The following is a 9,314-nucleotide window of genomic DNA, read 5'->3' on the forward strand; positions in this document are numbered from 1 at the left end:
TCAGAATCACAAAAAAGTTCATGTTAAATATCTACAAACATTTTTTTTGAGGATTTGTTGTTGTTATTGTTTATTTGAAAGGCAGAGTTACCGGGAAATGGATAGAGATGGGGACAGACAGACGGAACCATTTGGTTCACTCCCCAAATGGCCACAAAAGCTAGAACTGGTTCAATCCCAAGCCAGGAGTCAGGAGCTTTTACTGGATCTGCCACACGGGTGTAGGAGCCCAAATCGTTGGAATCACCTTCCACTGCTTTTCCAGGTGCATTAGCAGAGAGATGGATCAAAAACGGAGCAGCTGAGAATCAAATCGGTTGCTTATGGAATGCCAGTGCTTCAGGCAGTGGCTTTACCCTCTATCCACATGTTGGTCCCTGAAAACTTTATTTTTGCAATCTCAGTAATAGAATCCTTTGTGTTTTAGTTTGCAGCACAGATCAAGAAGATAGAATCAAAACCTTTTTGCAATTTCTTATACTCAGACTATTAAATTCTGTCTCAAGAGAAAATGAGCATGCGGTTTTTAAAAAACATTCTTTTGAGAAACCTGATGGTGCCACTGAATGCTTTTCCAACTTCAAATGGGCTATAATTTGAATGTAGTAATACGGAGGAAAACATGAAACTTGAAGGCAAGGATAAATGCTAAAAAGGACATTTACACGACTCAAACCAACTATCTGCCTAAACTATAAACTTCAATTGAGAAATGAGCACACATTTCATCCTTTTGAAGTCACTGGTTAGGTCAGCTAGTATATGTTATGGAAAGGTTCTTAATAACAATTAAAAGGATAATGTCTTGCCCACCCTAACATGAATGAATTTATCATTTGTTTCCTCAATTTGTTTCTAGTTTTCAAATTAGACTGTAGTCTACTACAAGTTTTTTTTTAAATTTTGTTTCAGAAAATGGAGCAAGACTTATATGTGCATACAATACTGCCATAGGAAATAATGTCAAATATTTGAGAAATAGAAAGTGTCATTAGAATAAGTTTCATATATTCAAAATATAGAATAAAACACTATTATAAGAATATCTTTTCTGAATTGATAGTTTTAGCTTTAGATATAACTAGCGGAAACTGAATGTTGAGTATTTCTTTTTTCCAGTTGTCTTTCTAATTTTAATAGAAAAAAACCACTACACATAAACTGTACATCATACATTTTAGCATCTTGCAAAACAATCATTTTAGAGTTTCTGTCTCATGGAAAAATGAAGCCACCCGTTTCTCTTTCTGTCAGTGTCATATGGGTGATCACACCACATATTTGTATTATTCAATATTCCAATTAGGGAAATGAGAGTATTTTTAAGAACCTACGCATTGAATTCCAATAGAGCATATATATATATTAATTTTATATTTGATTTTGGTTTATTCTTATGGCAATTACAGTATACATCTTGAAGCTTAGAAAAATGATTATTTCAATAAGGTGGAGATCATAGAAGAAAAATCTGCATCAGTAGACATTTTTCAAAATATTATCAAATATTATTAGATAATAACCAAAACTAAAGTGGTATAAGCTTCAATTCAGTAGACAAGGGAAGTGGATGTTTATGTTTAAAGTAAGGTTATTTCGAAAAGGCAATAAATTATGTTTATTTTCTGTAATCTTCTAAGAGAGATTCTAACTAAATATTCAAAAAGAATATGCTGGCAAAGGCACTGTATTAATTTGTCAGTGCTAAGAATATGCTTTTGTAGGAGCTAGATGATATTTTATAATTCTCAAAAGTGTTTAGTTCCATCTGTTAATAGAAAAAGAAAGACTAATTCTATTCTAGTTTATCTACTACTTGAGAATCATTAATCTTTCTGAGCACTTAGCTGTGGACAGGTGGCACAGGCTATGTTAGCACATAGATATAATGCGAACTTGAACAATTGATTGCCCAAGCCCAGTTGGAAATGTTATATATGATTCTTCAGTAATAAAGCAATGTTGAGACAAATGCTGGTGAAAATGACTTTGGATGACAATAGCAAATTTTGACCTATAAACATCTGCTTTGTATTTACATAAACATATGTTGCTTTGTATTATATCTTGCTCCATTGCAAGTGTTATTAGTGTGAATTTGTGTGTGTGTGTGTGTATGAGCACACACATATACAAATACAAATACACACTGGGTTAGGTAAAGATTTATAGCAAACAAAAGCAAATTTCTGTTTTTACTATGAGATGGTTATATAAGCAGATACCTTAAAAGAATGTTCAGAAAAAATGCACTTTGTTGTTGTTGTTCTTGTTGTTGCGGCTGTTGTTCTGACTCACACCAGTTGTTGACCTTGTTTCATGACTTTTCAGTTATGGCAATGTATAGTGATGGAGTACTGGGGTCTACCATATCCAGATGTGGGGGTGTAATGCAACATGCATCCCTGCTTCCAGATGAAAAATTGATTCCCAATGAAACTGTTGGAAATGTGTAAACAATGGGATGCTGGACTGTCTGACATTGTCTGTATCAGCAGTGTCAGGTTGCACTTCAATAAGAAACTGATAAAATAATGATTTCTTATGAAGGACTACACTATTGTAATAAAATGGGGAAATCTGTCAGGGGGTGGCAGTTTGCGGGGAATCCCAGTCTGTACGGAAAAATAAATAAATAAATAAATAAATAAATAAATAAATAAATAAATAAATAAATATTCAGAGACACCTTATGTGTAATAGTAAAAATCAAAACCAGTCACAGTGGCTAAGAATTAATGTGTTATTGCTGTCACACAATGAAATGTTATCCAAGATAAAATAGGAGCTTCAAATGTGCTAGTATTACTTGGGCCACTATGTTTCATTATGAATTAAAAAAAAAAACATTTGCGGGCAGGCTTATTACCTAGCAGTTAAGAGGTTCATGCCCCAACTTTAAATACCTGGGTACAACTCCCACTTCTGAATCCTAATTCTGGCTTCCTGCTAATCCAAACCCTGGAAGGCATTAAGCAATGCCTCAGGTAATCTTGTTTTTGCCACCCATGTGGGCCGCTTATTTTAAAGTCCTGGTTCTCAGATTTAGCACTAATTTAGCCATGGCAGTTATTTTAAGAGTAAACGTTTTCTTGTTGCTCTGCCTTTCATGTACATAAAAATAAATATGTAAACATTTGAAAATATTATTATAGAAAACTGGAAATATAAAATACTGTGTATGTCATTATTTTTTAGAAATTACTATTTCGGTGTACTGCAAAAAAAAGTGACCTTTTCTTAGCTTGGGAATGTGTATTTTCTCTAGTCTTTGTCTCCTTTTAAATTTTTTTTTCCAGCTTTTCAAAGAATAATCAGCAAATAGACATATGTTTGTAATGGGTACCATGTTATGTCTTGATAAATGTATGCATTTTGAAATATTACCGTGATGTAGATGATGTAATTAGTGTCTCATCATTTCATGTGACTAAGTTTTATGTGTGTTTGATAAAAATTGGTTGTTTCATGTCAGACTAGCTTTTATCTGACTTTCCATCTTACCTTGTGTTTTGTTGATTTTTTAAAATTGATATGCATTGATTTCCTTTTCTTTGTCTTTCTTATAGCTTCTATAATGCATATACTATGTTACTTCGTGTGAAGTCCGTTTTTCACTACCCTACCCAATGCTTTGCCATTGTCACGATTTTTATTATCTTTTTTTTATTTTGAGTCTGTCATCTAATAGTTATTTCCAGTGTTCACTTACAAAGTTATGTAATAACATTATTTTATGCCACTGTGTGTGACTTTACACCAAAACATTTCAATTCCTTTTCTGACAACTATTCCTGGTATTTATTCATTTCATGTTTTGGTGTATGGAATTCAACATGCCACTTAAAATATGAAGTGCTTATCCAAAACAATTAATTTAAGCTTTATTATTGGAACTGTCTTGCTATATGTTTAGAATGTTATTTAACATTTTATATTTACATAACACTACATGTGTGTATGTAATATATGTGACATAGCACTATATTTACATTCTATACTACATTTGTTACATATATTTATATTTACATATGTGTATGTAGATATAGATGACATGAAATTTTTGTTAATTAAGTTGTTACCTTCTTATTCTGAAAGGGCAGTCCTCAGCAGGCCCTGAGGCATTTTGTATTTTCTTTTAGGGTTTTTCTGTCCCCTTTCTATAACTGATCAGTAGAGTTGGGAAAAAAGTAGATTAATTATTTCAATGTGTTGTATGGGTTCCCTGGAAGGAAAATTAGCTTTCGTTGCTTGCCACTGAAGGTTCTCAACCCTGTGCACTTTGTTTCTTGATTGTGGCTCAACTCACTAACTTGCAAGGACTCCAGCTGGTCCTTGGGATCCAGGCAACTGATGAATACATACTGAAGTCCTGTTGATCTTTCTGTTAGGAGCTTTCTTTCTCTGACCTTTTATATTCCGTTGTCTTCTTCCATAAGGTATGAAGTTATGTTAAGCCAATGTTTGAGTTTACCTCTGGAGTCTTAGTTTGCTTTGTGCAATTCCTCTTTTGTTCTACCAATTCCAAGTTCTCTCTTATTACGGTTAACATTTTCTACATTCTCTGCTGTATCTTTTTGCATTTCACAAAAACCTTTTTTTTTTCAGCTTTTTAAAGGATTGATTGTATTAAATTCGTGAATAATTCTTGAATTAATTTGTTCTGGTGGTTTTCTATGATTAGATCTCTGAGCATAAGAGTAGGTGTTCCTAAGAGATTTTGATCTGTGGTTTCTGCTGTTTTATTTTTTTATGGCTTTGATATTTTTTACCTCAAAAAGAATGCTAAGATCGTTTCTTCTGCATGTATATGTCTTATGAGACAGTGGATAATTAGCAGCAGCAAGAAGGCATAAGTTCCCACTAAAGTAGCATTGTGTTTTTGACAGCTCCTGATGTCTATCAAGTACCTGTAAGACATTTCATTTGTCTTATTTGCACATACAAAATTTTTAAAAATATGTGCAATATCAAGCTGATATTTTTTAGGATGAATTTGTAGTCATGATTAATAACAGATTTGATATATACTGACAGTATAATATTTAATGAACAAGTCAACATTAGATTAAAAATTTGCAACATTAATGAAAATTTTTACTAAAATATGATCTATAAAGATAAAATTCTAGGCACTGTGGCTTTTGATTACATCTTCGTTTCTCGGTAACTCCATGTTCCTCTAACAGCTGCCAGTTCTCAGTGAGTGGCTTTCAAAATAATTCGCTGCAGAGTTCTGAAAAGAAAAACAGAAAGAAACTTTGATCTTTTTCTTATTTAAAATATCTTTAGTATTTTTTTTTTAATTCAAAAGCAGAGTGACAAAATAAAGATAGAAAGGGAAGTGCTTAGCTTCTGCCTCACACTTTAGATGCCCACCACTGTTGGGTCTGGGTCAGATGGAAGCCAGGAGCCTTGAACCTCATTGGGATCTCCCAGCTGGGGCTGCTTGGGAATCTGCTGCCTTCAAGGTGCAAGACCAGGAATGTGGATCAGAGGTGGTGGAGTCAGAGCTTCGCAGGTGTCCACATGGCCATTTAAGCTGCTGCACTGCAATACCAACTTTACTTTATAACAATACAATATTACGGTAGTTTAGAAGAGAATGTAAGATGTATTTTTTATTATTTTTTTTTTTTTAATTTTTTTATAAGATTTATTTATTTTATTACAGTCAGATATACAGAAAGGAGGAGAGACAGAGAGGAAGATCTTCCGTCCGATGATTCACTCCCCAAGTGAGCTGAAACGGACCGGTGCACGCCGATCCAAAGCCGGGAACCTGGAACCCCTTCCGGGTCTCCCTCGCGAGTGCAGGGTCCCAAAGCTTTGGGCCGTCCTCGACCACCTTCCCAGGCCACAAGCAGGGAGCTGGATGGGAAGTGGAACTGCCGGGATTAGAACCGGCGCCCACATGGGATCCCGGGGCTTTCAAGGCGAGGACCTCAGCCGCTAGGCCACGCCGCCGGGCCCATGTAACATGTATTTTTGAAAGAATTGAAAGTATTTGAATAGAATTGAAAACTATCAACTTTAGTTTTAGGGTAAATTTTGATGTTCACATTAGCATGTGATGAATTGGAAATGAGGCCACCAGAACTAAAATTGGTGCTCTGATACCTGAATGTTTAAATAACAAGCAGAGGTTAACCCACTAAGCCACAATGCAAGCCTCCAAGAGATTAGGATTTCTTATGGAGAAGGCTTTAGACACATTTTAGAATGATTTACTGTCCCCATTCCTATGCAAACAGTCGCAAAGAGATTTTCCCAGTTATTCATCTTGATATTCTAGAATCATTTTCTAAAATCCAAGAAAGTATGTTGATCTCCCTGTGACCACATCCCCCAAGAAATTCTCATTTTCTCATTTGCCTATATTCATTCATCAATTATCAAAATTACCTCTTTATTGTCTTACCAATTAATAGTGCCATGAATACTTACTCAGTGCTAACAGATTTCGTTTGTGATTCTTTTTCATCTTTGCAAGAAGCTGCCAGTATTGAGAATAAAGTCATTCTTGTTGTATATAGATAGATTCAAAATCGGGAGAGCATGGTGGGGAGCCCATGCCTTTCCTGCCTGAGATAAGAATCGCCCTAAAGATATTCCAAATAAACCTTCCAGGCAGATATTTTGCAGACAGATTTTTCCACTGCTATGATTCGTATGCCTCCTATGACATGAGTATGCATAGTTTTCTGTAGCAAAATGTATCTTTAAGCTGGAACAATTTAAACAAGGTGCTTTCCCAGTTGGTACCTCCACCAATGAGTTAATGCCTGTTTATGCCTCAGGTTTCCTAAATCAAGGGGCTTTGCAGCTTCTGTACATCCCCCCTTTAGGTAACAAACTCTCCTTACCCTTCCCTCTGCAGGCGTACCTGTGGCAGGCAATGCATGCCTCCCAGATCATAATCCTTTAATCAATCTGTGTAAATTCTTTATTCTTAAAAATATTTTTCTCTGCTCTTTCTTTTCAACTGTAATACTTTGCAGATCTTATGTTTGTGGTTTGCCCTTTGGCGTAAAGCCTTTGACCGACTGAAGAAATATTGCTACTCTACAGGTTGCTCAGTTTTGCTTGTTGGAAAGATGAAAACAATGATTTCCAGTCATTTTACCTTTTACAACTGAAACTATGTATCAGTGGCTCCTAAAAAAGTTGTAGATTTATTTTTTTCTTAATAATTACTACAACCCTGTTTAGTAGAATTTCACCTTCAAATTAAATTGGTTCATGTACAATATAAGCCCTCTATGGCAGATTGTTTTCAATTTCTCCTCGTATCTCCGTGATACAGCTGTCAACTGCTGCAACTATCCACGTGCTGTAATCACCAAGGTATTTTTATTTGCGTTAAACAAATTTATTTAAGATCCCTGAAAATAAGAAAAAGAATGGTTATTTTTAAGTTATTTATTACTTCTCTTAAACTTTTACTGTTTGTAGAACCAAAGTTCTGAACTACATCCATTATTTCTCTACATAATGTTTTGTCATTTCCTGACAGGAGCTAATTAATGATGGAATAGCAATGAAACCCTTCCATTGTAGTTTATTTGAGAAAAAAAAAACTTTCTTCTTTATTTATAAGAATAATTTTGATTTTCATGTTATTTTGCATATAATTCTTGGTTGGTGTCTATTTCTTTTAATAATTTAAATATATCACATACTCTCATCTTACTTGTGGTTTCTAGATAAAAATTTCCTGTAATTCTAATTCATCTATTGTATAGTTCATGTTTACTTTCTTCTAACTTCTTTTATTTTCCTTTTGAATTTGTTACCTTCAACAGATACATATTTTTTAATTAATTCAGCGATTTCTCTGTTTTGTTTGATATTGCTATGCTTATTCTCTAAGTTTTGTAGAATTGTGGCTTGGTGTTTGCCAATCATGGAAGCCATGACTTATCAAAATATATTTTCTGCTTTGTTTCTACTTTGTTCTGTCATGTTCTGCTTTTGCACATATATATATATATATATATGTAAAGTTGTCAGTTGATTTTAAGTTTCGATTGTCTTACAGTTATTATAGGTTAAGTGGTCTGTGTATGTTACACTGAGATGTTGAAAAACACATAGACACATGAAGTTTACGTCTTCCCCTCCAGATCCCCAATCTCAATACTGGTCAGAAAAGACTAATAAAGCTGAGTGTTTCATGGCTTTACAAGATCCATAAAAGTCTTACAGGTTGTCAAGTATTTTCCCAAGAAAATAAAATGTCCAGAAGTGAAAAGCTCTGTGGGGAAAAGAAAAAAAAATGTTTTAAGATCTTAAATTTTTGTCATTCTTCTTGGGGAATAAAAATTCTTTTGTCATTCTCCTTGCAGCTACCAAGATTTTTTTTCAAGTGCTGAAGACAGTTCTGTCTCTCCCACAGACATACGTATTGATGAATTTGCTTATTAATGTGAAGCACTTGGGGGAAGAAGCTACAGTATCGTTTGTGCTATTTTTGTTTAATCTAGAACCAAGACGAAGTCTAATTTCAAATATGAGAAATTGTCCTGGAGGTTCAGACATTGAGCAAATTTGGAGGGTAGAAGTCATTTTAAAAAGGACAATAATAGCTTTTGATGTGGTTAAAAAAAAATGCCGGACCATTAAAGGAGGGACAAATGAATATATGAAGGAAGAGGTAAACCACATGATGTGTCCTAAAAAATCAAGTCGTTCCTCCCCTCTGGAATATAATGAGGCAGACAAGGAGAGTATATAGTGAGTGATCTAGCATGAGGACTTACAGGGGACATGTTAAGGAATTTGGATTGAATTTTGTAGAAAAAGTGCAATTTTATCTAAAGCTGACCTTATGGATTAGAAGGATTTCCAAAACTGTCTTGGGTCATCCTTGCGCAGGGGCCATGCTAACCTTCTTTGTATCGTTCCAATTTTAGTATATGTGCTGCCGAAGCGAGCACCCAAAACTGTCTTGGAAAGAGTACAGACAGGTAAGAAAATACTGAAGTCACATGAGGATGAGTTTATTTTTAGATAAAGAATTTAAGAGAAAGGTTGAAATTAAGTTGGCAATTTAGGTTTATACGATTGGTAGCTGAATAGATAATGCTGATATTTCCATAAAGAGAAAATTGGGGGCACAATAAGTTGAATGTGTATCTCCCCTACTTCTTATGGTAAAATCCCAACCCTCCAGGTATCACTTTTATGAAGGTAGATGTTTAGGTCATTAGGACAGAGTTCTCATGCATTGGCTTAAGCCTTTGAAAAGAGGTCCCAGGGAGAATTTGGACATCAATGAGAGAAGGTACTATCTTGAAGGTGCAGGCTCTTAT

The 9,314-nt window shown here is 34.6% G+C and overlaps 1 non-coding gene across 1 annotated transcript; it reads right to left on the reverse strand.

Annotated features, from left to right (window-relative positions):
• Positions 1 to 8,830: 8,830 nt before the first annotated feature.
• On the reverse strand, positions 8,831 to 8,939 carry LOC118757659 (U6 spliceosomal RNA). Its single transcript, XR_004995317.2, has one exon. It is a non-coding gene; the product is annotated as a U6 spliceosomal RNA (small nuclear RNA).
• Positions 8,940 to 9,314: the final 375 nt, after the last annotated feature.

The sequence above is a fragment of the Ochotona princeps genome, chromosome 15, assembly GCF_030435755.1.
Source record: "Ochotona princeps isolate mOchPri1 chromosome 15, mOchPri1.hap1, whole genome shotgun sequence".
NCBI classification, from domain to species: domain Eukaryota; kingdom Metazoa; phylum Chordata; class Mammalia; order Lagomorpha; family Ochotonidae; genus Ochotona; species Ochotona princeps.